Raw genomic sequence first — 25,337 nt, forward strand, 5'->3', positions numbered from 1 at the left:
GTGCGTCTTTTCTCTTCAGAGCGTCTGAGCGTGATCCTCCTGTAGTAGAGTAAGAAGTGTTCTAAATCGTTAAATACTTTTTTTGTGAATGTGCATTAGCTTACGTTGCGAGCTATTCGCTGGCGTGCATAAAGATGTCATGGTAGAGTACCCGGTGCTATCAATCACTAACAACTTTCTCTAAACACAAGTAGCTTCATAGACGTAACACGATGGCGTCGTTCATCTTTGTCCCATAGCAGACACAGTACGTAGTGCTCTAAATCGATATCCACTTTTTTAAACACACAAGTAGCGTACGCCTAGTACCCTAAATTATTAAGAACTTCTTTGAAACAGTTGTGTACTACCTCAGAAACGAAGCGTTACTTGCGCTTTTGAGGTGTTCTGCTGTGTTGCAAGAACACGTACAGTGAAAAGTTTTGTGAACGCGAACATGGAAGCGCGAGGCTTGCGCGCTCTGTCGGCTGGTGGCAGCGCTTTCAAGCGGGAGTGAGAGTAACCACAGTCTCTTTTCAGGCCATCAAGCGTTGAGCAAAACAAGCAGTCATTAATAAGATTGCAACCCCTTCCCCCCTTAAGGCAATTACGCAAGAGCCGGTAATCCTCTTGAAGGGGGAGGATGTTGCGATCTTGCCAGTGGTTCTATATCATCAATGACTGCTTATTTTGCTCGCCACGAGATGACGAGAAGAAATTGTTGTTGCTCTCGCTTGAACGCGCTGCCAGCAACCATCAAAGCGTACAGGCCGCATGCTCGCGTGTTCCTATCTATGAAAAAATTGACATGGTACTTCTATATCGGGCACCCCTTAAGAAATAAATGTGACCGCCGTAGACGTATGCTTGCTCGACGAGTGGAATTATCTTGAAAATCACGCTGCTCCCTACCATATATGTACCTTTTGTGTTACTGCCATGACAGCGTGCGTCTGCTGCTTAGGATAAAATAAGCGTCATGTCAAATAACGTATTGATGTTTACGTCAACATTTCACAAAGCACTGAACAGCACAGCTTCATCCGTTAAAGGATAACCAATGTGGACAAGCATTTTATCTTTGAAAACTAAGCAGATCAAGTGAAGCTGCCGTATGACCATTGCGACATTATTTTATGTGTGGTACACTTTAGGGGCTTGGCTTGCCATTCATCTATCAATCTTATGCGGCGTGAATATTCTCGCCGTCAAGTGCTTATCACAGGCCATAACAAGAGTAGCAATACTTTGAACAAGGTTAAAATGAAAGAGCACGGTCTAAAACACCGGAGTTAGCAGAAATGGTCTAGGATTAATTGAAAAAAAATAAATGAAACCTCTAAAAGATTTCAGGAAAATGCGCCTAAAAGTCGCAAGACAGGCAAGCGAGGGCGCGACGACCTCGCCGAGTCAGTGAATGCTTTTCCCCATAATTCGCTACGTATTGTGAGAGAAGCTTGACGGAATTCGGTAGAGGTGACACAAATCCTAACTGCCGTAACAACCAGGCTGTCGACAAAGCGCACCAAAAAGTAAGGTACATCACCCACAAAATTTTTTATTTTCCTTAATAAGATTCTGCTCGTTCCGGGTAAGTCCTACTAACATTTACCCTAAACATTTTAGGCAGCGACGCTATCTTAAACAGATTCGTTGGGTTTCCATCATCGCGAATCGCTGGTTGCTCGTGCTGTCTGTGCTTCGCACTCCCTCAGGTTTCGCAGTAGTGCAACTGTCATGCGTTTTATTTTTGTTTGAAGATTGGAGGTTAAAACTGCGTACATTCAAAGCTTATCGGAGTGAAACGCTACTCTAAGGCACAATGCGTGAAGATGTGTGTAGATAAGCAGGTGCAGCGTGCGTCTATAGTAGCGTGCGATAACTCCGAAGTTTCTTGCAGCCGCATACGACCCTGTGCGCAGAGCGATGGGCTGTGACTTCATTGACTAGCGCACGGTTCATGTGTTAGCGTCATCATTGATAATATATCACCATGTCTGAGAGTGGGCGTGCCATTTCAGAGGTAAACGTTTAGGTGCGACTGATAACAGCCGAAATTCATGTGCGTCTTGAGGGCCGCCCTCACAGCGGCCTGGCTATATTTAGAAAAATCTCCATGCTGGTAAATGTATAGGAATGTTGTCCCGCAAGGTGATTTTTCTCTCTGTATACGGTAAGGGAAGCCTCCTCCTATATGGATGGACGAGAAGGCCACACTGGCTTTATGACGTTGGATGTGATAATGATCCCCGTAACTGTATAAGGGAAGCCTGCGCGACACGCCGCTTGGCCGTACTCGTTGCCCGCAAATGCAAAGAGCGTCAATTATCGTCGCCGGTGACCTATTCTACGGGAAGAGCTACAAGAAGGCATAATGCAGGCATCCATCTTGGCAAGCTAATGGAACAGGTTGTGCCAAGGCCCTTTCTGAACTCAGCTATAGGATTGCCTGTAGGATTAGAGCTCATTACTGGGAGCGCGTTCCTTTTTGAGTGCCTATGGAAAGTGAAGATGGTCTATCTGCATGTACCCTCCGCTTGGATGTTGCTTCTTGAGCTCACTCCCCCACGCCCCCCCTCCATATATCTGGGTGCACTATGTACCCAAAAAGAGCAGAAATAAAGTACTGAAAGCGCACAATAATTTGCAGAGGAGAGGTGCCAATATTAATCTTTGTCGACCAGTGTTGACGTCCATGCGGCTTCTATAGCCGTCAATACGCGTAGAAAAAAGATGGTGCTGCCTTCGCAGGCCACCCCGCCTGCTTATAATTGAACACGACCATCAACTTGCCCGCGCAAATGAACACGACCATGCAACGTGCCGTTTTCGGACAGCTGAAAATGACGCGATTGCAAACACAAGCTCACGAGTCAATGGCAATGCCATCTACACATCTTCGAAAGAGAAACTTAAAGATAAACGCCCGGTTGGTCACTTCGTGAGAATTGATCTCAAACACGCGGAACGCGGCCCCTACATGACTGTTTATGTTTCTTTTTCTTAAGCGAGTGTGTTGATGAAACTTCAACCCACCGTGCACAACTGCTCTCATCAGCGGAACAAGGCTGCTGCTGAGGTTTCCCCTCGAATATCCGAAGAGGTGTTTTCGCAGTTAACCCATGCTCCACTTGCGAAAATACCATATTTTCACTCTCTCTTCCTCCCGATTCAAGAGAAAGAGAAGACAGAAGGCGGCAAGCAGAGGAGAACGCCCGGTATCGGCGTTTTTCCCAAATCTCGACGCCAAGTCGCGTTTTGAAATGACCGAGGTATAAATATAAGAAAGGCCTTCCTTCAAATGGCAACGTTAACTGACATTTCTTCAACTGTCCGCTCCCACCCCCGAGCCTCAACCTTCTTAAGAATGCCGGCTCTTGCAAGACTAAGTATTGTTAGTTTCAACATCTCAATTTTTATTTAAACAAAGCTATTCTGGCAGCTCCCACCAATTGTTGATATTGCGAAGACCACGAAACAACAGTTCATCATCTCATTTCTTGTAAAAAGTACACCACGTTCTACAAAATTTCATTAGGTGCCTTCATTCGATTCCTGAAATTAGATTTGAAGACACCCAATGTGGTTTCCTAGATGAATTTGTCCCTTACCGAGAGTGACGCCAAGGTGGTCGGTGCCTTGCAGATGTTTATTAAACGCTGAAAGAGATGCAGGCTGGACAATCAATCTGAACTAGTAGTGTCTTGGTTTTCCGAATTGGTCTTTTTGTTGGTTCAATTTCTGCACTTCTCTTGTATACACCTATTTCATCTTTATCTACTTTTAGCATTCGAAGTTATTGCTTTTCATTACTTTTAGAATTTTAACAGACATATTCTAACTTCAAAATCAATTTTTTTTCAAATTACCCAGTTTTTAGCCAATCCGCAAGCGTGATTGTGTGCACGCTTACAGTGTTCTGGTCTTCTCTGCTCTATCGTGCCTATATATGGCCCACAAGGTGAAGTGAGTTTGGGACCCCTGGTTCAGTATGTACATTATAACAGCAGATTCGTAATTATCTTTATCAAGGTTCGCTGTTGCACGGGTTGTAGGCGGTCCTGTCCTTAGTGACATTCGTCACATGAGCATCAGTCAGTCACAGAAGCCGACGCTTGTCGTGCCAAAAACACACATACTGATCGAATGCTAAACCCAAAAAAAGCGCATGATTAATTTGAAAGAGACTTTCCGGGCAGACATTTCGTGTTAACCTGAAGGGTGTTTGGTCGACAGCCATTCTGGGTTATGTGATGAACAGCTGCGCTAGTCCATCCGCCTATACAGAGTGGAATGGTTTATCATCTATAGCTTTAGGATTGGCACTTGCTCGAACACAGCGGCCTCGTTTAGCAGTAAAGGGGTTGGGGGCGGAATGCTCAAACCCTAGTGTACTTATGGTCTGGTTTCGATTAAAGTTTACTCCCCTGCGGGTACAACTTTAGAGGCCTGTGTTTCCTCCTCAAAGCCTTATACACACACACAAGCCTACACCATAGGACACGCAATAAAGCAGGACGTCAACAGCCGCGCAGCCGGTAATCCCGCCTTTGAAGAACATTGCCGAGTGCGTGAACGCGAATATTCTTGAGCGTGGAGTCCTCCTTTAGGGTTAACCTGATAATCATACATTGGGTTCGGCACGTAAAACTGCTAAATTTTATTAATTCTACGTTATTTGTACGTGACGCGCGCAACGTACACGTAACAACTCGACAGCGCTGAACATCCCGATAGAATGCAAACGAAAGCTGATCGTGCATGTCGGCCAGGTGTGCCTGGTGGGGAGTCGCACTCTTTTCGGATTGGCGCATCCACCCCAGCGTTATCCGATCACGTGACGTTCCTATGAAGAGACACTGGTATATAACGGAGCCCACGGGGAGACGTTCGGCCGGATATCGCACTCTGTTCTTCGATATCACTCGACGGACCTGCTCGCAAGCAGCCTCTCCTCTCGAAACCATGGACCTGGACCTCAGCATGCTAATCCGCAACAGCGAATGCTGTGGCGACGTTCTTCTAGTCTTCTAAGCAAGGCAGCCATGGTCCTCGGACAGCTTACACCACCCACTTTTTTTTCGCCCTGCGGATGACATCCAACTCGACCCATTGATGACCCAGCATGGTTTAGGATGTGAGTATACAGCTGTTCTTTGGCAGATTTTGCTTTCTTTTTAGGGGGAAGGGGGGGACAATTTTGAAGGATGCTCAGAGTTCTTAGAGATCGATGTTTCGAGAAAAAGAAGAAATTTCATGAAAAGTAAACCGAAATGCGTAGTCGTCGTCCACAAATAATTACAGGTAACATCGATTAGTAGTTAACCTACTAATATTCACGCATATGTTTTAATCAATTCAGTGATGACACATCACAACTGGTTAACTGTAGTTGGCGTGCTTTCAATGCTTATCGACTCAAAATGAAATATGAGAGTGGGGTCTATTGTGCGATATGCACCACGAAATTTGCCGTATGAACGCACCCTCCAATTATTTCAAGTTGAATTTTAAACAAGATGCTGGTCTGCGCCTGATTGATGGAAATGTCACGCCTTATTGATGGATACGGGGGGGGGGGGGGGGGTTAACGTCTGAAAACCAACATATGGTTACTAGAGACAGCGTAAATGAGGACTGCGGAAATTTTGACCACCTGGAGTTCTTTAACGTGCACTTAAATCTGAGCGCACGGGCATACAACATCTTCGCCTCTATCGAAAAATGCAGCCGCCGCAGCTTCGGCTGGATTCCGCGGCCTGCGGGTCAGCAGCCGAGTACCTTAGCCACTTGACCACTAGGGTGGAGCAATTGTCTCATCTGTACGTGTGTTTCGTCCCGCTTCCGAAACAAATGACTCAGAAATGGCGTCACGCAAAAGATTAGGTCGAAGCTATTATGCCTTGCAATCTCTCCCGCCTATTATCAGGCTTATATTTTATTATTAGTAAATTTATGTTGCTAAACATGTTCTTAAAGTTACTAGACGTCCGCTGCTGCTGACAGATTACTCATGAGGGAATCTAAGAATATATTACAGTCTTCGAAAAAAGATGGAGAGCTTTGATACTTTAGAACGTGCAGCATAATAGGAGGTACACACACCACACAATGCTGCCAATATTAATTTTCATCATCATCATCATCATCATCATCATCATCATTCATCGGAGTGCTTCTTATTAAAGCCGAGAGCGAAGCGAGTGAGGCTTTTAAACAGGGAAGATGGGTATGGAGAGTTATCGTTGTCTGAACCATGAGCAGCACGACCACATTCACTTACAATATGTTTCTATAAATTTGTTTAAGGTTCGTTGGTTAGCTCGAAGTTGATGTAACACTTTTTGCCAGCTCTTCACTGCTATGCATAAACAATAAGACATCAGAATACTCATTACTGCAGAAAAACTTGGTTGCCGGCACACACACTGTATTATCCTATTCTGTTCCGCAATAAAGAGAGTGAAAAGTGCAGCTGCTGACACGTTTGTATCTAGATTGCAGATTTTCACAAAATTACCGCATATGTTTTTGACGTTTTGGTAAGCTTTACCTGCAGGCTTTCGGTAGCAGATTGTTGAAATGACGCGAGTTTAGCTTAACGAGATAGTTTGCGTAATGATGCTAGCTTTTGTTTACTCAATGTTTACATTTTTTTTTGCAGAAAGACGCCCATCTCCCGGCCTGTGACATGTCCCGAAAAGAACACCTCGATGCCATGCGTCGAGGTATCTTCAAGGAAGACCGCTGACTGAGCACAAGAATAGATGTCGCTACAGAATAGAATGAAGAATATTTCGCTACAACCCCTGTAAGGCGCCTCCCTACAATACTTGTATGAAAAACATTCATGACAAACTAAAACAATTTTGCAAATAAAAAGAAGGCATTCTGCCAAAACAAGTGTGTGTTTCTGGTCATTTTAGCGAAGGTAAAACACAACAAAGAGTCTTGAACTAATAAACTGATAGCGTGCCTCTCGTTATATGATTTATGATTATGCTGTAACTAAGACAAGGAGCGAAGTGGAAAAGCCTCAAAGGCCACAATTAGTGACTCCACTCGATAATTCACTGAAAATTCTGGATGCTTGAGATCTGCAAGCACGAAGTCATGTGTTCAGCCCATCTGCGCAGAGCACACAGATGGGAATAGGTCACCTATGTATTGCTTCTGAGAACGAGATTACAGATGCTCATTGTTGATCCGAAAGCCTTGAATAGTTTGATTTTTAGCTGCTGTGTTGCGGTCGGTTAACCTTATTGCCGACTATATTATTATGCTTTATACACGAAAAAAAATCGCAAGTGCATTTTTAACACCACCATGTACAATGAACTTAAAGGGGTGACCACGAGAGCACCCAGACGTAAGCGACTACACACACACACACACACACACACACACACATATATATATATATATATATATATATATATATATATTCAGCAGGAAGTTCAAGGGGTCTGGTACGTATAAAGAACACAAGCGAGTACACGTACGAAAGAGCAATACTTTTATGCCAACGTTTCAGCCGTGGCACGGCCTTCGTCAGGGAATAAAAAGGACAACATTTTATTCCCTGACGAAGGCCGTGCCACGGCTGAAACGTTGGCATAAAAGTATTGCTCTTTCGTACGTGTACTCGCTTGTGTTCTTTATATATATATATATATATATATATATATATATATAGAGAGAGAGAGAGAGAGAGAGAGAGGAGAGAGATAGGCAAACGCCAAATGAAATTTATCGCAGTACGGAAAAAAACTTGAAAATGCAGATATTTGATGACCATGTTCGCAGTGATATCAACGATGTCTTTTGATTTTCTGTTTTTCACGGTATACCTGAACTTTAATAGATAATGAATGCTTATTCACGAACACATGTCTGCCCAGACGTTTGGCCTTTGGGAAGTGCACACCAGCGGCGTGTTGAGAGCGATCACTCTGGAACCCCTTCAACTGTTGGGGATTACATTAGGCGAGATTTATGTTTTTCGGGACAATTGCTTGAGACGCCCTTATGCAGTCAAGAATAATGTTCACAGCAGCTTGTCTTTGTTGTTTTTGCGCGTGCACACGCAGCTACGATAAATTATTTACAATAGAGCAGGAGAGCATAGAATACCTCAGCCAACAATATCTGCTGTTAATTGCTTCAATAAACAAGTTGTGTTCGGAGGGTGTAGCATCACAGTATCGCAACGTGGTGCCACTACTGGGCCGAATACATGGCGCAAAACTAAAAACAACGAAAACATTCATAGATGGGTAAGTGAACATGACCGATAGTGGCATTGAGTTCCCCCCAATACCAAACTTGTCATGAATATGAACCTATATTGACCTCTTGTCTCATGTCCTCTTGTCTCTTGTCTATATTGTCTCATAGTTATTCTAAATAAATATAAAGATTCTTCAAAGAATAAGAGAAAACCATCTTATAAGAAAGGATAACTATTTTAATTACCACCGATTGAACTATGTCGCGAAAGGCTGGGTTGTGGCAGCGCTGGTTTTCACCTCACTCGTCGTGACTAGGCTAGACTATACATGGTTACACTTGCTCTCTTTATTTTGTCTTATTTATCATATGAAGGTTTCTATCTCTTTCTCTTAATGCCTAAAAACTATGCTGTAGAACACGCAGCTCTGCTGTAGAACACCCATAGCGCATCTGAAATGGGCCAAATCTCACAACCCAAACCACTGATGGATGACAAAGTAACACACTAACGATGAACATCGATTAAGAGCGGCACATTGAAGCTTCTCTTGTTAATCGTCTGGACGACTGCGAACGTGCGGGTTTACAATGTATTTTCTATCTACAACGCGTGACAGACCTCATCTATAACAGACTTGCTGCAATATTTCGACACATTAGTGACTTGAGTCCCACTATGTGATATGTTAGAGGAAAAAGGGCGCCTGTAACACTGTATTCGACAACCTAAATTCAACACAGATTACCTCATTTCATTTCCTTGTTTCATATTCGCTTCGGAGGAATTGATTCTCTGTGTCTTTTCATTTTCAGATATTTACTATGGCTTGTGCTATTATCTGTTGCAGATTTTTAGATGTACTAGCCTGCATTCAAACACCCACTTTATCTACTTCATCTGGGTGTTCACTCAATAAGTGCGTTAATTGATTCAATAGATCATGTTAGCTTAGTTTGATTTTCTTGTTTATACTAGTCATATTGAGCGTTTCTTCTTCTCGGTACTTCAGTATCCCACTTGTGGATATACGTCGTAAAAGATAAGTTGTCTTCATTATCGTCATATGCAGCTATACTATTGGCTATCTCCACCTACAAAAGTAGCCGTCCTATATACCCATGAATACTTTCCCCTACTTGTCATCCCGCCCTAATATGTCTTGACAGCGCTTCGGTACAGCATAAAACAATATTGTGTGGCATTCTGTTCAAAGTTGAAAAAACATGCAAAGCTGCAGCTTTTTTTTTCAGAAAGCCTATATCAGCATATGAGCAATACACGTAGAGTAGCTACACGGCTCCAATGGCTGCAATCAAAGGCACAGATTCTATTTACACAGGCGTGGATGCATTGAAAACAACCAATTAGCCAATTCTACTTTCGTTATTACATTTGTTCAGTTATGTTTGGAGATTATGGAAACCGATGTCAAAGATTAGTTCAACTGCGCTATCATATTCCCTGTAAAGCACACGAAAAAAAAACCCCACTGTTTGGTGGATAACAAAACAGCACGTTCTTGATTAAAATTGCAAGAAAAAAGGCACACACACACACACACACACACACACACACACACACACACACACACACACACACTATCGCCAATTCATTCGCTAGCCTGCCTTCTCTTTTGTCGATAGAGACACAACCATGCCCTAAAAAGCCAAAGTTCAAGCATCCCTCCGACTCCCATTTGCATCTGTATACCTGGAATTTTCGCTCACACCCAGCGCTGCTTTATCACCCACAACCAATGACTACTTCGCCACTGAAGTTTCTGCGAGGCAAACTTTTGAAACTTTAAAACCGCCATTTTAGGTTCAGTATAACCTAGAAGTAGCCAATGCATCACCACAAGGTGCCACAAATAGAGTTCGTCGATTGAACTGCTTGCACAGGGCACTAAGATTGTTCACTACGTCTGTGCTCAGAGGGGTATCGCAAAGTTCATCCGTTCTACAATGCAAGTCATTCATGGGTACTTGAAGCAGTCAACGGAGTTTGTACAATTTATCATCGCCATGCGCCTGAAATTCGAGTAACCACAGGTCTCTATTCAGAACTGAGATGAAAAGCGACAATATCCTCTTGCAACCGTGATAGATCGAGCATTCCGTCCACGAAGAAAGCAGAAAAAGCACTCGAGAGGCAAGGTTCGTGAGATCGTACGATCTGGACATCTTGCGTCAAGCATGTCTGCATAAGCGGAAAGATGCAGATTAAGACTACAGGGGTGGATACTATATTGACGTGCTGAGCAAGCTTTGTCGAGGGAACATTCCTTGCCCTTTTGAGAACAGAACCTTCTCAAGTGAGCCTCGAATAGATGGGAGCAGCAGTCAGCGTCGTGCAACCTCTCATGTGCAGTGCAGCTGCACTGACGCTTTACGTTGGCATCCTTCGTTATCTTTTCAAGGCCAGCGTGCTTTCTCACATCGAATGTCTCCCCATATAAGTGGTAGTGAAACGCGCTCTTTCACCACAACGTCAGCGATCCGTGCTGTAAGACGCTTTTCTTTCCACGCACCAGCGATCACTCGCCAAGCGAAACCATGGACGCCTACATCCTGGGTGAAAGCCAGCAACTGAGCGAAATCTGTGCAAACTTGGGCCTCTAGTCCACACGGCGTTTCGGGCACTGCTTTTTTTTCTTCTATTCGGGATCATGACATGACCATCCCGAAATCATCACGTAAGTTCAAGGAATGGTACTCAGTTTTCCAAGTGTCTTCACTCGCGGTTACATACGTAATGAAGAATCATTGACGGAGTTGCATATGTTTATTTTCTACTAGAAGGATGCATCACTTCACAAGTATTTCATTGATTCGTTCAACCATTGTTATGTCATTAACATTTATAGCTTGAGTAGACATCCTCATTACTTATAATTACCTGAGGAACGGGATCAGCTCGTGCGGCACAAAATTAGTTGGATGCGAAAGGCTGGGTCCTTGTAGATTTGACTCTCTTGAACGTCCGTTAGAACTTTTTCGGGGGTGATGGGCCGTGAGTTTCATTCCTTTATTCCTATTTGTTTCGCAGCGTTGAGTGGGACCGTTTCTGATGTTTACAAGTTAATTATCCAAAACGGTTTTATAATTTTAAAGTAATTATTTGAGTTTATGTTTGGTAGAACTCAATTGATACTTGAGTGATTTGAATTGTTTTCAAAATTGTAATGATATTACCAATAAATTAAGTATATGGGCCATTCGATCACAAACTTATCTATATGTATTCGTTGTCTGCATGTTTTTTCAGCTCATCATGCTTAAAGTACACATAGGGAAAGCTGCGCAATTCGCCTTAATTATTATTTGGATTGCAGGTATCTTGTAACATTGGTGATTTAGATCAAACCAAAACACAGGATACTAGTGAACCTTGCGTGTTGCCTATGATTCCATACAAAGCTAACGATTGTCACGAATCATCATTTCACTGAAAAAAGGTAATAAATGTAGAAACTGTGTGAGTGAAACAAACAATTTTTGTTATTTGTTAAAACCCATGAAGGGTGACAGGCCGTTCAACATGCGACTAACTCGCAGAGCTGTAACCTTACTTTTTTTTCCTTTTATTTGAGTAGTTCGCTTCTTTTTACAATGTATATGGCCAAATATTAACGTTATTGTTGTTTTTCTTTTCTGACATGACCATTTCAGGAACAACGACCACTGTACGTCTAATATGATTCCCTTAGAAAAGCACTGGACATTGTATACCACACTGAAAACAAGGCTTTGAAGACGAAGATGTACCAGAATATCCTGATAGAAACGTGCAGATGTCCGGAAGCGATCAGAAGAAAGCAGGCCAATACAGAGCTAAATAAACAATTTTGAAAAAAAGTAAATGTTATCGATTTCACCCAACGATGCGAATTTGGTAACATCGAGTTAAAGTGACAAATTCCTGGTCTCTTGGTTACGCTATCACATGCCTGGTCCTCTCAGACAGTTTTCTGTTCCTTCATAACTCGCAGTATAAATATATTGCGCATGCGCAATCAATCTCGTAGGTGCGCCACAAACACGTCATTTCGCTATATAAGCGACGGACTACGGAAGACCTTTCCTTTTCTTTCTTTTATATGCCACCTGTGTCAGATGACAGGCCTGTTGTCTTACATCACATCAGCGAACAGCAAAGAATAGAGACGTGCGTTGTGACCAGAAGAAGACATAGTTTGGTGAAACGTAGCTGGCAGTGAATCATTAGCAGTCTAAAAAGTTCCGAGGTGCTATAAATCTTTTGCATAATTCTCAAGTGCGCTCCCTCACGCTTTACATTCACCTGCGTAAAGGCTGATGTTGTGCGCCGCGTGGAAAGGAGGTCCTGGTTGCATGTGCCGGGGCTTGTACGTGCTTACACAAAAAGATATCAGTCTACATTTTCCGCGTAGTAGCGCTGGCAAGCTGCGATTGAACACACTGTTTGCACAAGTGACTAGCAGCAATTAGCTGAGCTAGCTGCGTTGCAGGAAAGCTAGACTTAGGATTATTCCGTTCATGCCGTACCAAAAATTAAAAAAAAAGTATGCGGTTTCAGATTGGGAAAGAGCAATGCACTAGAATGCTGCGGTCAGAAAGCAACTTCCTATTCTCCTAAACCGTCTTTCTAATGCTCATATCTGTTCAGCTGAATACACGTAGTATGTTCGAACCCTTTCAAGAACAAAGGAGTAGTCGTGGTTTTATTTGTGTGTCCACATCTTCTTGTAGAACTTAACAAATACTCTCTGTATTGTGGAAACTCATGCAGTCGAGTTCTGCTAGTTCTGCTATGAGAAGGATGGAAAATGAAAGACTTACAAGTTAATATACAGTGAAAGCTTGGAAAAATTCAGTAGACGTTATGGCTTTGTGCTTTTTGTCATTAATGTCCAAGTCCAAAGTGCACTGATGTACCAGCGCGATACTGGCGCCAACATCGTGTATAGTTGCTATTTCAGCCCGCATTGCATTCCTAAATGAGTGCACAACCTACAATGATTTCAGTGAAACTTTTTTAGGTGAAGTTAAACATGAAAATGGCAAAAGAACCATTTCTTTTTCTATTTCTTGCCATTTGCCTTTCAGGTGTGGTTGATTGATTGATTGATTGATTGATTGATTGATTGATTGATTGATTGATTGATTGATTGATTGATTGATTGATTGATTGATTGATTGATTCATATGTGGGGTTTGACGTCCCGAAACCACCATATGAATGTGAGAGACGTAGTAGTGGAGGGCTCCAGAAATTTCGATCACCTGGGGATCTTTAACGTGCACCCAAATCTGAGCACACGGGCCTACATCCTTTTCGCCTCCATTGAAATGCAGTCGCCGTAGCCTGGATTCAATCCCGCGACCTGCGGTTCAGCAGCCTTGGCACCAGACCACTGTGGTGGGGCGTCTTTTAGGTGTGGTGTAGTAGGCAGTGGGTCCGACTCAGGATGTGTGATTTCTCGCAATGCTCGCCCTCGTAAACTATCTTGCTCGTATACAATAAGTGAGTTGCTCAACTATTTATTTTTTTCATCGAAAGACGCAACACAGTCAGCAGCCCAGTATGTACGAATTTAAACACTCTGCAGTTATCACGGATCACTAATATGCACAACTAAGCATCCTGCTCCATCAGTGTTGATGCAGCAAAGTGGCCAGCTCTTACTCTTAGTTTCTCAAAAATTCGACTCTTCTGTAAATATTCAATCATTTGTACTGGTTTCATGTGATTAACTGAACAAAAAAATTGCCCGCAGCTTCCCTCGGGGGAACACTGAGGAGGATGCGGACCATATAATTGGTTAACGGGGTGTTAAAGTGCGACTTACTTGAGTCGATGGCTAAATTGGTTAACGTGGTTGTGAAATGGGGTGTTAAATTGCGACTTACTTGGGTCGATGGCTAAATTGGTTAACGTGGTTGTAGGAGGGGGTGTTAAATGAGTGAACACGTACACACGTATGCGAAAGGGCGGCGCTGGTCGAAGGGACGTCGATCATTGTGTTTGTGGATTCGTTGGAATTCATTTCACCGCGACCTTGGACGTCGACGCGCCGTACAAACCAACCGACGAGCGGCAACTGAGCGAGCGAGCGCCGACCTTGAGTATATACACAGCACGACGGCGCATGCACTGTCAGCTGTTGAATGTTCTCGAAGCGCGACGCCACATGCGCGTCCACTGGAGAATCAGGAGAATTGTAGATGTCGAACGCGGTGTGTAGAGGAGGAAGGGTGCACAGATGGTGGAGGAGTGAAGCGCGCGCGGTGTGTAGAGGAGGAAGGGATGCACAGATGGTGGAAGAGTGGGCGACGGCGCGACGGCGCATGCGCGCGCGTCAGCTGTCGAATGTTCGAGAAGCGGTGCGGACGGCGCGGACGGCGCACTACAAGGCGCGAGTATAAGATGCTCCGCATCTAAAAGAGTTCCATTGTAAACACAAGCTCTCTTTGGATCATCAAAACCATCGGCATGAAACGTGAAAAAAAAAAGGAAACGACGCAGACACAAATATATGCAGATGCCCCTTTAGACTTGTTTTTAATAATCATACACTGTAAGGTCTACTTAATGCCAGCAGCTATGAAAGTATTGCGCCAGCAAAATATAATGCGCAGATATTCTCTACGTGACCCAGCCCGCCGTGTCTTCAATTTCGCCGCAATAGATCAGCCAAATACAATGAACACAACGCCAGTGCAGTGCACTGATTAAGGATATGCGAACTGATGCCCAGCATCTCTGTGCCAGAAAAAAAGTGACAGCTCTCTTACAAAAATCCCATAATGTTGCGTGATCATAACGTCGATGCTGTACATGCTGGACATGCAACGCTTTGTCTCGATATATTGGTCACTATAGCATTCTGAAGAAGCCGTAACGACTGCCGTAGAGTTTATCATGCAAGCTGAGTCGAAGTATCATAATGGTGTTAGAAAACCTATAGAAAGAATAAACATTTGCAGCAATTCAGTGTAGCATTGCATCGTTTAAACATTTTGACATAAATAAACTTCTTTACAACGCGTAGGATTCTGTATTGTTCATACAATTGTCGCTTTTTTATTGCTTTGTATTACTTTGCCATCTCAGCTTTAACGCGACGATTGATTTCAATTGAAAGAAACTGCTACGATGTATTAAATGCTAATCATTTTTAGCAAACTTCGGTGACTTTGAGCGTATATATCTATAGCCGCTTACGCCTGGCTGCTCTCGTGGTCACCCCCTTAACTTGGCGTGAACCAAAATTAGCATGCAAAGGTAAGGTGTTTTGACGAATATGACGCGCTGGTCAAGACATGAGTAATGTCTCATTCCCGTCGCGTACGTCGTCAAACATTTCCCGCCAGACAGTGGCACATGCCCAATGGCGGGTATGTGCCGCTGGTAGGCGGGTATGTGCCACTGGTGATCGACACTTAGTATCTACCCAGGTACGACGAGAACACACATGGATAAGTTTAACGCATAGTTAAGAAATACCCGACATCGGTAGCGTCCGCCCGACAAATGCAAAGAATAAATGTCAGAGTCCCAAATAGAATCGAACCCAAAAATTCTGCGTGGCAATGAAGCAGTTTACCACAGAGCTACGCCAGGTCTTGGAACTACTTTTCAAATAGACGCTAATCTTCGTGAAACGTAAATAGTGGTTGCAGTGCTGCATACCCAATTTTATAAACATTGCATATTTACCCCTTTGATACAGCCGTCAAGTCGTGTTAACGTGAATTCCGGTTAGTTGCCATGCGCTGAAGTTGATTTATGTAGCAGTGTACATGGCCAGAATCCTCGAGAGCATCAGCACTTCATATGAGCTTCCGGTGTTGCTAATACGCATATTCCAGTTGGCATCCTTGTGCAAGTGCAAACAACTGGTTATATAAAAATTTACAACTCGTCAACGTATGTCTGCGTGTGCAACATTTGTACATACATTTAGCGTCATGTAATGGCATGTCGCTCAATAAAAAACTTTCAAAATGGTTACCTTCCCTCCATATGCTTTGCACACGTCGATTCCCAGGTACGTGGGATCTGCCGCATTTTTGCCTACACGTGTATTGCGCATCTCGTGTGTTTTTTTTAAATATATGTGTTCGCTTGCAAGCGCACTTCTGAGCAAAAACTTAGTGTGGCACTTTGCTTGTTTGAAAAACGTCGTCGTTTTTCTGCTTTTGTTCACTTTCAATTTTTCTTACTGTATAATGGCAATGGTAACAGTATATACGCCCTGCTCTTCTGATCTATGTCCATGTTATTTTGTCTCATAATCTCTACTGTGCGTTTAACTACAATCATGTCACTCATTCCGTTTTTTTCTGCTTTCCAAGCCCTGCCGGTCAAGCCACCATTTGGCTTTGGCAGGTCTAGCCATATGCACGGTTTTTTTTTTGAAGCCATAAAAAGTGTTATTATTATTATTATTATTATTATTATTATTATTATTATTGTTATTATTATTATTATTATTATTATTTATTATTGTAAAGAGGTTTATTGGGCGAACCAAACGGGCAGGTGGGAGATTGGAGATAGCGACAGGACGAGGAAGATGGAGGAGCTCGAGCACCGATCTCGTGGTGCCTTACTCTGCGATGATGCTTGCTGTTTCCTTTTGTTATCATCATTCCTTCATTATAATTGCCCCCGTCGAGAAAGATCAAGCCATCCTGGCGATCTAACAAGTAGGAACGAGCAGGTCGAAGTACTGCTTCAAGCGGTCCACGTGAACAATATCGTGTCCATGCTGACGATGGTCACCGGGTGGCGTAAGCGGTTCGATGGCATAATTGACGGGCGATGTGCGCTCTACCACGGGGTATGGGCCATGGTAATTTGAAAGTAGCTTGGTAGACAAACCAGGTGCACAGGGTGGTACATACAGCCATACAAGGGTTCCAGGGGCGAACTTGGCGGCAGGAGGGTGGTCGTCATCGCGGGCCTTTTTCTGGCGTTGCTGGTCAGCCGTAGTAAATTGCTTCGCTAGTTGGCGGCATTCTTCGGCGTGACGGGCGGCTTCGGACACGGTCGTGCACTCAGATACATCTGGTGCGTATGGCAGCAAAGTGTCAATTGTGTGCGATGGTTGACGTCCGTATAGAAGGTAGAATGGAGAAAAGCCGGTGGTGACTTGGGTAGCGGTGTTGTACGCGTAGGTCGCAAACGGAAGAACCAGGTCCCAGTTCGTTTGGTCAGATGCCACATGCGTCGCGAGCATGTCACCCAGGGTCCGATTAAACCGCTCAGTCAGGCCATTCGTCTGAGGGTGGTAAGCAGTACTCATCCGGTGTACAATATGGCACTGACGGAGAAGTGCTTGGATTACGTCGGATAGAAATACACGGTCCCGGTCACTGAGGAGCTCGCGAGGAGGGCCACAACACAAACCGATGGAGGATGAAAGATGCGACGTCCTGAGCGGTCGCCGTAGGAAGAGCAGCGGTTTCAGCGTACCGTGTCAGGTGATCTACAGCAACGATAGCCCACCGGTCACCTGCTGTGGTCAATGGCAGTGGTCCATAAAGGTCAATTCCGACGCGATCGAATGGGCGGTCAGGGCACGCAAGCGGCTGTAGTAGAGCTGCTCCTGCATTCGGTGGCTGTTTTCGTCGCTGACACTCGTGGCAGCCGCGAATAAACTGTCGAACAAAAGTAAACATCCCACCGCCAGTAGTACCGCTTCCTTAAACGCTCGTAGGTCTTGAAGACACCGGCGTGAGCGCATTGCGGGTCGGAGTGAAATGATGCACAGATTGTAGAGCGCAGCTTTCGGGGAATAACGAGCAGCCACTTCCTGCCGTCTGGTGAGTAATTGCGCCGGTACAAGAGGCCACCTCGAATGGTGAAGTGCGAAGCCTGGCGTCGCATTGCTCGAGTGATGGGAAGTGTCGGTACCCCAGATAAGACGTCCAGAAGCGAAGTTATCCATGGATCGTCGCGCTGTGCAGAGGTCATTCTGTCGATGTCAAGAGCGGACAGCGCGTGTTCCATAGAAGATATAGAGGCAGCCTCATTCGACAGTGGTGATCGCGAGAGCGCATCAGCATCAGCATGTTGGCGGCCGGAACGGTACACGACGCGGATGTCATACTCTTGAAGTCGCAGAGCCCAACGAGCAAGGCGACCTGATGGATCCTTCAGCGACGACAACCAACATAAGGCATGATGGTCTGTAACTACAGCAAAGGTGCGGCCATATAAGTATGGGCGAAATTTCACAATTGCCCAAAGTATGGTTAAGCACTCTTTTTCGGTAACACTGTAGTTTACCTCAGCCTTGTTGAGCGTTCTGCTGGCGTAGGCGAAGACATACTCAAGAGATCCAGGCTTGCGTTGAGTGAGAACTGCACCGAGACCGACACCGCTGGCGTCTGTATGGATTTCAGTTGCAGCCGTGGGATCATAGTGGCGCAATATGGGCGGTGATGTCAGGAGACGGCGAAGAGTGGTAAATGCGTGATCACATTCGGAAGACCATGATGAGATGTCGTTGGCACTGCTTAAAAGTTGGGTCAAAGGGGCAATTATGGAGGCAAAGTTGCGCACAAACCGACGAAAGTAGGAGCACAATCCCACGAAGCTGCGTAACTGTTTTACAGTCGTTGGTTTGGGGAATTCAGCAACAGCGCGTAGTTTAGCCGGGTCGGGAAGAACACCATCCTTTGATACGACGTGACCGAGAATGGTGAGCGTCCGAGCAGCGAAGTGGCATTTCTTTAGATTCAGTTGGAGCTGCGCATTCTTCAGACACGTGAGGACATGTTTCAGGCGTACAAGGTGTGTTGCGAAATCAGGTGCAAAGACGACGATATCGTCGAGGTAGCAGAGGCATATGTTCCATTTCAAACCCCGCAGAACCGAGTCCATCATGCGCTCGAATGGGGCCGGCGCATTGCAGAGGCCGAAGGGCATGACATTGAACTCATAGAGCCCGTCCGGTGTCACGAATGCTGTTTTTGGACGATCACCATCTGCTAAGGGCACCTGCCAATACCCCGAACGCAAATCTAACAACGAAAAAAACTCGGCACCTTGTAAGCAATCAAGGGCGTCATCAATCCTGGGCAAAGGGTATACGTCTTTGCGAGTGATCTTATTTAAGCGCCTGTAATCAACGCAGAAGCGAATTGCACCATCCTTCTTCTTAACAAGAACGACAGGTGATGCCCATGGACTTTGGGAAGGTCGGATAACGTCGTGCTTGAGCATATCGTCAACGTGTTCGGTGATAACCTGACGTTCTGTGGCGGAAACACGGTATGGTCGCTGTCGTACTGGCGCGTTGGAACCTGTGTCGATGCGGTGGAAAAAACTGGGAGTTCGGCCAAGGGTAGGTTGAGCAACGTCAAAGGATTCACGAAACTGGTAGAGCAGCTGAAGGAGCTCAGAGCGTTCAGATGGCGATAGTCCGTCGGCAATCGATGAATAGAAAACCTCGCAAGGTGGTATATTGGAAGGGTTGAGGGCACTTATGGCGTCGTAGTCACCGGAACAATCTGGCGGCATGGTAGAAATTTGTTCTTTATCAATGGCATGCACGTGTCCAAGAGATTCACCTTGAAACAGATCAACGGGATACGGAAGGGGATTGATGAGGCAAAGAGCACTGTTTCCTTCAGAAATAGAGAGGGTTTAATAAGGCAGAAGAAGTGATCTTCGACTAAGGAAGAGGCTTGATGGCTCAAAGAATGCAGCTTCGTTCCTAATGCCGTCACAGAACACGGGGAGCAACACAGCTGCTGTCGGAGGAATTTTAGTGCCTTCTTTGACGACGAGTTTGTGTACGGCGGGCTAAATGCGGCTGGTTGGTTGGTCGTAAAACGGGAAAAGTTCAAGCTCCGATCTTGCACAATCAATAACGGCATGGTTACGCGATAAAAAATCCCGTCCAAGTATGATGTCGTGTGAGCATGACGACAGGACAATAAACTCAACAGTGTAGTGGTCATTCGCGATCATCAGTCGGACAGTACAGGCGGCTACAGGCTGAACCGGGTCCCCACTCGCTGTTTGCAAGGACATCATATTAAGAGGCGTCGTCACTTTACGGAGCTTGCGGCAGTTTAGCGTCTATCACGGAAACGACAGCACCAGTATCCACTAGAGCATATGCTCGAGTACCTTCTACAAAAACTTCGACAATATTCCACGGCAATGTCCGAGGACTTCAGCATTTCGACAGCGCATTTCTTGCCTTCTGAACTGCGGCGGTTAGTTTCCCTCGTGTTCAGGAGCTGGCCGACGACGCATGGGTGACAGGGAGCGACGACGGGGTGAAGGTGAGCGACCAGACATAGTACGCGCACATTCCCGTGAAGACGAGCTTGACTGAGGGTCAGAATTTTCCAGACGGGATGGAGAAAGGTCCATGAAGCTGTTCTGTGTCCGGGCGTCTGTGTATCCCGGCACGCGACGACGGCAGTAACGGGCGATATGGCCAGGGCCGCCGCACGCAAAACAGATGGGCCGGTTATCGCGCGTTCTCCAAGTATTGGCGACGAGGGGACCAGTCCATGCGGCAGATGGGTGTGTCGAGGCTGTGGTGGCAATGGGAGGAACCCAGGCGGTGGACGGCTGAGTCGGGGCTGAGGTATACGGCAGTCCCTGGAACGACGGGGGGTGGTGTCGCTGCTGCCGCTTTAGTGCCTTAGCGTAAGTAAGAGGCGCGGTGACGGTGGGCTGCTGCAAGGGCACCGGCATAGCCTCGGAAATCTGCTCCTGGACCACATGTCGGAGCATGGGAGCCAATGGTGGTGGGTGTCGCAGTGGCTGTTGGTGCGAGAGCTCCTGGCGTTGAGCAAAAGGCAGCAGAGAAAGCTGCCGAGCCACTTCCTCTCGCACGAAGTCCTTCATTTGTGCGAGAAGGTTTGCCTGGTCAGCCATAGCGTCCAGTGCGGTCACTGGTTGGATTGTCTGGAATGAGCGTCGCCTCTGAGCTCGTTGCCTCCGCAATTCATCATAGCTTTGGCACAAAGTCACTACTTCTGCCACAGTGCTTGGAGACTTCGCAAGAAGCATCTGGAAAACGTCATCGTCGACGCCCTTCATAATGTGCTGTATCTTCGCACTCTCGCTCATGGAAGCATCGACGCGCCGGCAGAGATCAATCACATCTTCTATATATGATGTGAAAGTTTCACCTCGCTCCTGTGCCCGTGTGCGCAGACGTTGTTCGGCGCGTAGCTTCCGTAAGGCAGGACGACCAAAAACGGCACGTATTGCCTCCTTGAAGGCGGACCAATACGCGAACTCGGTTTCGTGGTTCGTATACCACAGCTTGGCCACGTCGGTGAGATAAAAATTGACAGTGCCTAGCTTAGCAGCGTCATCCCACCTGTTGGGTCCACTGACTTTCTCGTATGACGACAGCCAGTCCTCGACGTCCTGGTCTTCGGTGCCGGCAAAGATCGGGGGGTCTCGCTGATGAACCGGGCCGGGGCAAGTAGTGGCCGCGAGAGGTATTGTTTGTTGGGCAGCGTCAACTTGCATGGTCGACGGCAGGGTGCGAGATCGGAGTTCCAGGTTGTAGGCGATGTGGTTACCCAGCACGATCCACCAAATGTAAAGAGGTTTATTGGGTGAACCAAACCGGCAGGTGGGAGATTGGAGATAGCGACAGGACGAGGAAGATGGAGGAGCTCGAGCGCCGATCTCGTGGTGCCTTACTCTGCGATGATGCTTGCTGTTTCCTTTTGTTATCATCATTCCTTCATTATATTATTATTATTATTATTATTATTATATTATTATTATTATTATTATTATTATTATTATTATTATTATTATTATTATTATTATTATTATTATTATTATTATTATTATTATTATTATTATTAGGGTATACGGGCGCGTTGCTAGCAATTCAAAAAAAAAAATAATAGAGCTCGAACTTGCATTTTAAGCCCCAGGGAAGGGTAGAGCTGGGCATCCTTCTTTGCTTATCTTTCTTTTTTCCTTCATTTCTTCTTATTTTTCCAGTTTATTAGTGTCTTTAATATATTTTTATCATCATCAAGAAGCTTAAAGAACAAGGGGAAGAATACTTTTCTATGGAGCGAGCGTGCACTCAAACGGCTATGCTTTGGGGGCTACAACTAGTTTCGCCTGCGTTACGCCAAGCTACAACCACACAGGACGACGACAGCATATACCATGGCGTAGGCCGCTTGAGTGTTCCGCACTTCACAGAATCTCAAAGCGCATCGTTTCAGAAACGAAAAATGCAGGAAAGAGGTGTGACGATCATTGCCGAGGTTGAGTACGACATCAAAAATGCCGGCAGATCATGAGAAATCTGGGGAATCGATCTCTTGCGAAGCAGCGAAGGAGTATGCGGCACTCACTGCATTTCTTTTTGTTGCTTCGGTCCAAGCATTGCGAAGTGTACAAGTTCACGTACAAGCCGAGTGTTACGTAAACTATTCTTGAACAGTTTTTAAGTCACCCTCACTTCTCATTGCACGAAGAATTTTCTCATTCGTTTTCTCTGTTTCTCAATCAAGAATTTTCTCAGTCAAATTTCTCAATCTGTCAGGCCAAACGATAACACGTCGGGGTTAGTAGGTACAAAATTATTACCTAATTTTTTTTTGCGTGAACACATTTTCAGTCGGTTTAGCATCCATATCAAGTTTGAGAACTCTTCATGTTATGTAATGATTAGTACAAAGCCAGGAGCCGACACAAACTTTTGGCAAATCATGCACTTGCTACCTTATTTTGACTAAAGCGTTGCAGCCTATACATCGGAGATATACTGTTTAGTACGTGAGTAGGGCTGGGCATTGTGCAAGATACGTGTATGCTCTTTTGGTATTTTGTGTCTGTATCATGATGCTCCGGCCAGGTTGTAGGAGTTTCTGTCTTTCGCCTACATCATACGAAGCAGCATGCCTTTTGAGATAAAAGGTACCCCTTTGTGGGCAATTGATTGAGCTTATTTAGCAGTTGAGGCAGTTTGATTCAAATGCATGATATTGCGTAATAACGTCTCCACATTTATTCATCGCTCAGTAACTTCAAACGACCACAGCGATTGACTTTTGTCTTTAACGCGGCTTATCAGAGAGACACGTAAAATGACACGTCATCCACTCATGGCACCCGCAAAAAGGTGAAAGACGTACTTCTTGGAATCACTCTCACCAATCGTGCACCGTGGACATTGTGGCATATTCACAAAGCACCAGATTAAGCCGCAACAGCGACAATGTTCACGCGCTGAACGAGATAAGGAGATGAAGCACTCAGCACTCGCCGCCCTGTCGAGAATAGACGCTGACATTCGGTTTTTAAAGTGAATACGCGAGAAGAAAAAGAAAGACAAATAGAATGGAACGAGCTCTTTCATGCAACATTGACATTCCCTGTCAACAGTTCAGTTTCGCTGACGACCTGCATGTGTTGGCGTTATTTTTTCTGATTTCAAGAGTAGCAACGCATGATCCCGCCTCAGGGATTTCCCTTATGTAAGCAACAGAGAATTGATTGAATTAATTGATTGATTGATATGTGACGCCTAATGGGGTCCTGAAACACTTTCTCTGAGTAAACATGGAATTATTTCAGTAGAAAGCGCATTACCTCTCAAAATGAGCGCTGCACAATTTTTATGAATGCGTCCAGAACAAGCGGAGGTACAAATATATGTCACACGCTGCAATCACATTCTCTTTTCTGTTCTCCCAACGAAAGCGCTCGAAACTTAGCCGGGAGAAATGGGAGGGGCAAACAAAACGTCACTCGCGCCTCGTAGCATTCAGAATCTTTTACTTTTTTCCTTCGAATTCGCGGCTTTTTTAGTGCGATCGTGCGTGCACGCGTGGACAAGTGACAGCCTCTCGCGGCGACCTCTGTAACAACCGAGCGCGCCGTGTTCAAATCAGCCAATGGCTGATAGATAGGTCGTTGATGTGTGATTTTTGGGCATATAACGCAATTGGTCAAGAGAATAGAAAGTAATTTTCAAGTGACATTTATAATTAATTGTGAATTCCAGGTCATTTGCTGCGCTATATTATTTGGCTCGCGTGTTGTCGGGAGCCTCTACTACTGATCAGCAGCGTTTTCTGACCATGCTCTAAATGTGTTGCAGGGCCCCTTTACCATCCTGAAACCACCATTAGATTATGAGCCATGCCGTAGTGAAGGAATCCGGAAATCTCGACCATCGAGGGTTCTTTAACGTGCACCCATATCTGAGCCCATGGGCTGCATCATTTTTGCCTCCATATAAAAGGCAGCCAGCGCAGCCGGGATTCAATCCCGTGACCTGAGGGTCAGCAGCTGAGACCCTTAGCCAATAGACCACCGCTGCGGGGTGGCAAAGAATCGAGCATTGAGCCATGAAGCCAGCAGTGTGTGCTGTTTACGTCACTGTCTTTATACGCCCAAGCGACCACCACACGCCTAGACACGCCATGGAGCTCCACATTAAAAGCGTCGACCAGGCTCGAGATATTCTCGCTAACTTGAGCATGTAAACTATATGGCCACCACCACCTGTCACGACCCTTCGTTAGGCAGCCTGGACACTTTCCTTTCTCCTCTTTACACGGCCTTGGACTACTACACATCATTGCGTAAGTACAAGAAGGACGTTGCTGTTTCCCACATGTCGTGGCTCTTTTTGGTCGATAAAGAAGCAGGTGGCCAAGTTTCTTTTCTCTTCTTTCTTGACATTTTCTTTCATAATCGATTGATAAGTTTGCTGCTTGTGATTACCTTGCCATAAGGGCTTGAAGTTTGAAGCGACACTTTTGTTTTCAACAACGACTTAAATGGAGGCGTAAACAAAGACGCTGGGAGTCTGAGATAACTTGGTCAGACGAATCGCGGCAGCTGAACCTAAATCATCTGAATATTTCATATTACTGTACACAATGTAATTTTGAGTACGTCTGCATAAGCCCAAAAGATCCGCTAAAATTTCACGTCTGTTCAGTGTACCACTTCCACTCGCTCCCGCGTGTGGAAGAGGCAGCGTTGAGCCCCTACTTCTGGATATCTTTAAAGGGCCACTCAACAGGCTCTGAAACGCGCACGAAAAGCTCGCGCATTCTTCCTGCGCGTGGCCAACCTATATATACGCGCAGTGACCTCAACTCGGCGATCAGTG

At 45.3% G+C, this 25,337-nt stretch overlaps 2 long non-coding RNA genes across 2 annotated transcripts; both read left to right on the forward strand.

Annotated features, from left to right (window-relative positions):
• The first annotated feature begins 4,854 nt into the window (after window positions 1–4,854).
• LOC119186175 (uncharacterized) lies at window positions 4,855–6,882 on the forward strand. The gene is made up of 2 exons (XR_005111665.2): window positions 4,855–5,116; window positions 6,644–6,882. It is a non-coding gene; the product is annotated as an uncharacterized LOC119186175 (long non-coding RNA).
• Window positions 6,883–10,549: 3,667 nt separating this feature from the next.
• LOC119186174 (uncharacterized) lies at window positions 10,550–12,074 on the forward strand. Its single transcript, XR_005111664.2, has 2 exons — window positions 10,550–10,907; window positions 11,884–12,074. It is a non-coding gene; the product is annotated as an uncharacterized LOC119186174 (long non-coding RNA).
• Window positions 12,075–25,337: the final 13,263 nt, after the last annotated feature.

Source organism: Rhipicephalus microplus, unplaced genomic scaffold (genome assembly GCF_043290135.1).
Source record: "Rhipicephalus microplus isolate Deutch F79 unplaced genomic scaffold, USDA_Rmic scaffold_20, whole genome shotgun sequence".
In the NCBI taxonomy this organism is placed as follows: domain Eukaryota; kingdom Metazoa; phylum Arthropoda; class Arachnida; order Ixodida; family Ixodidae; genus Rhipicephalus; species Rhipicephalus microplus.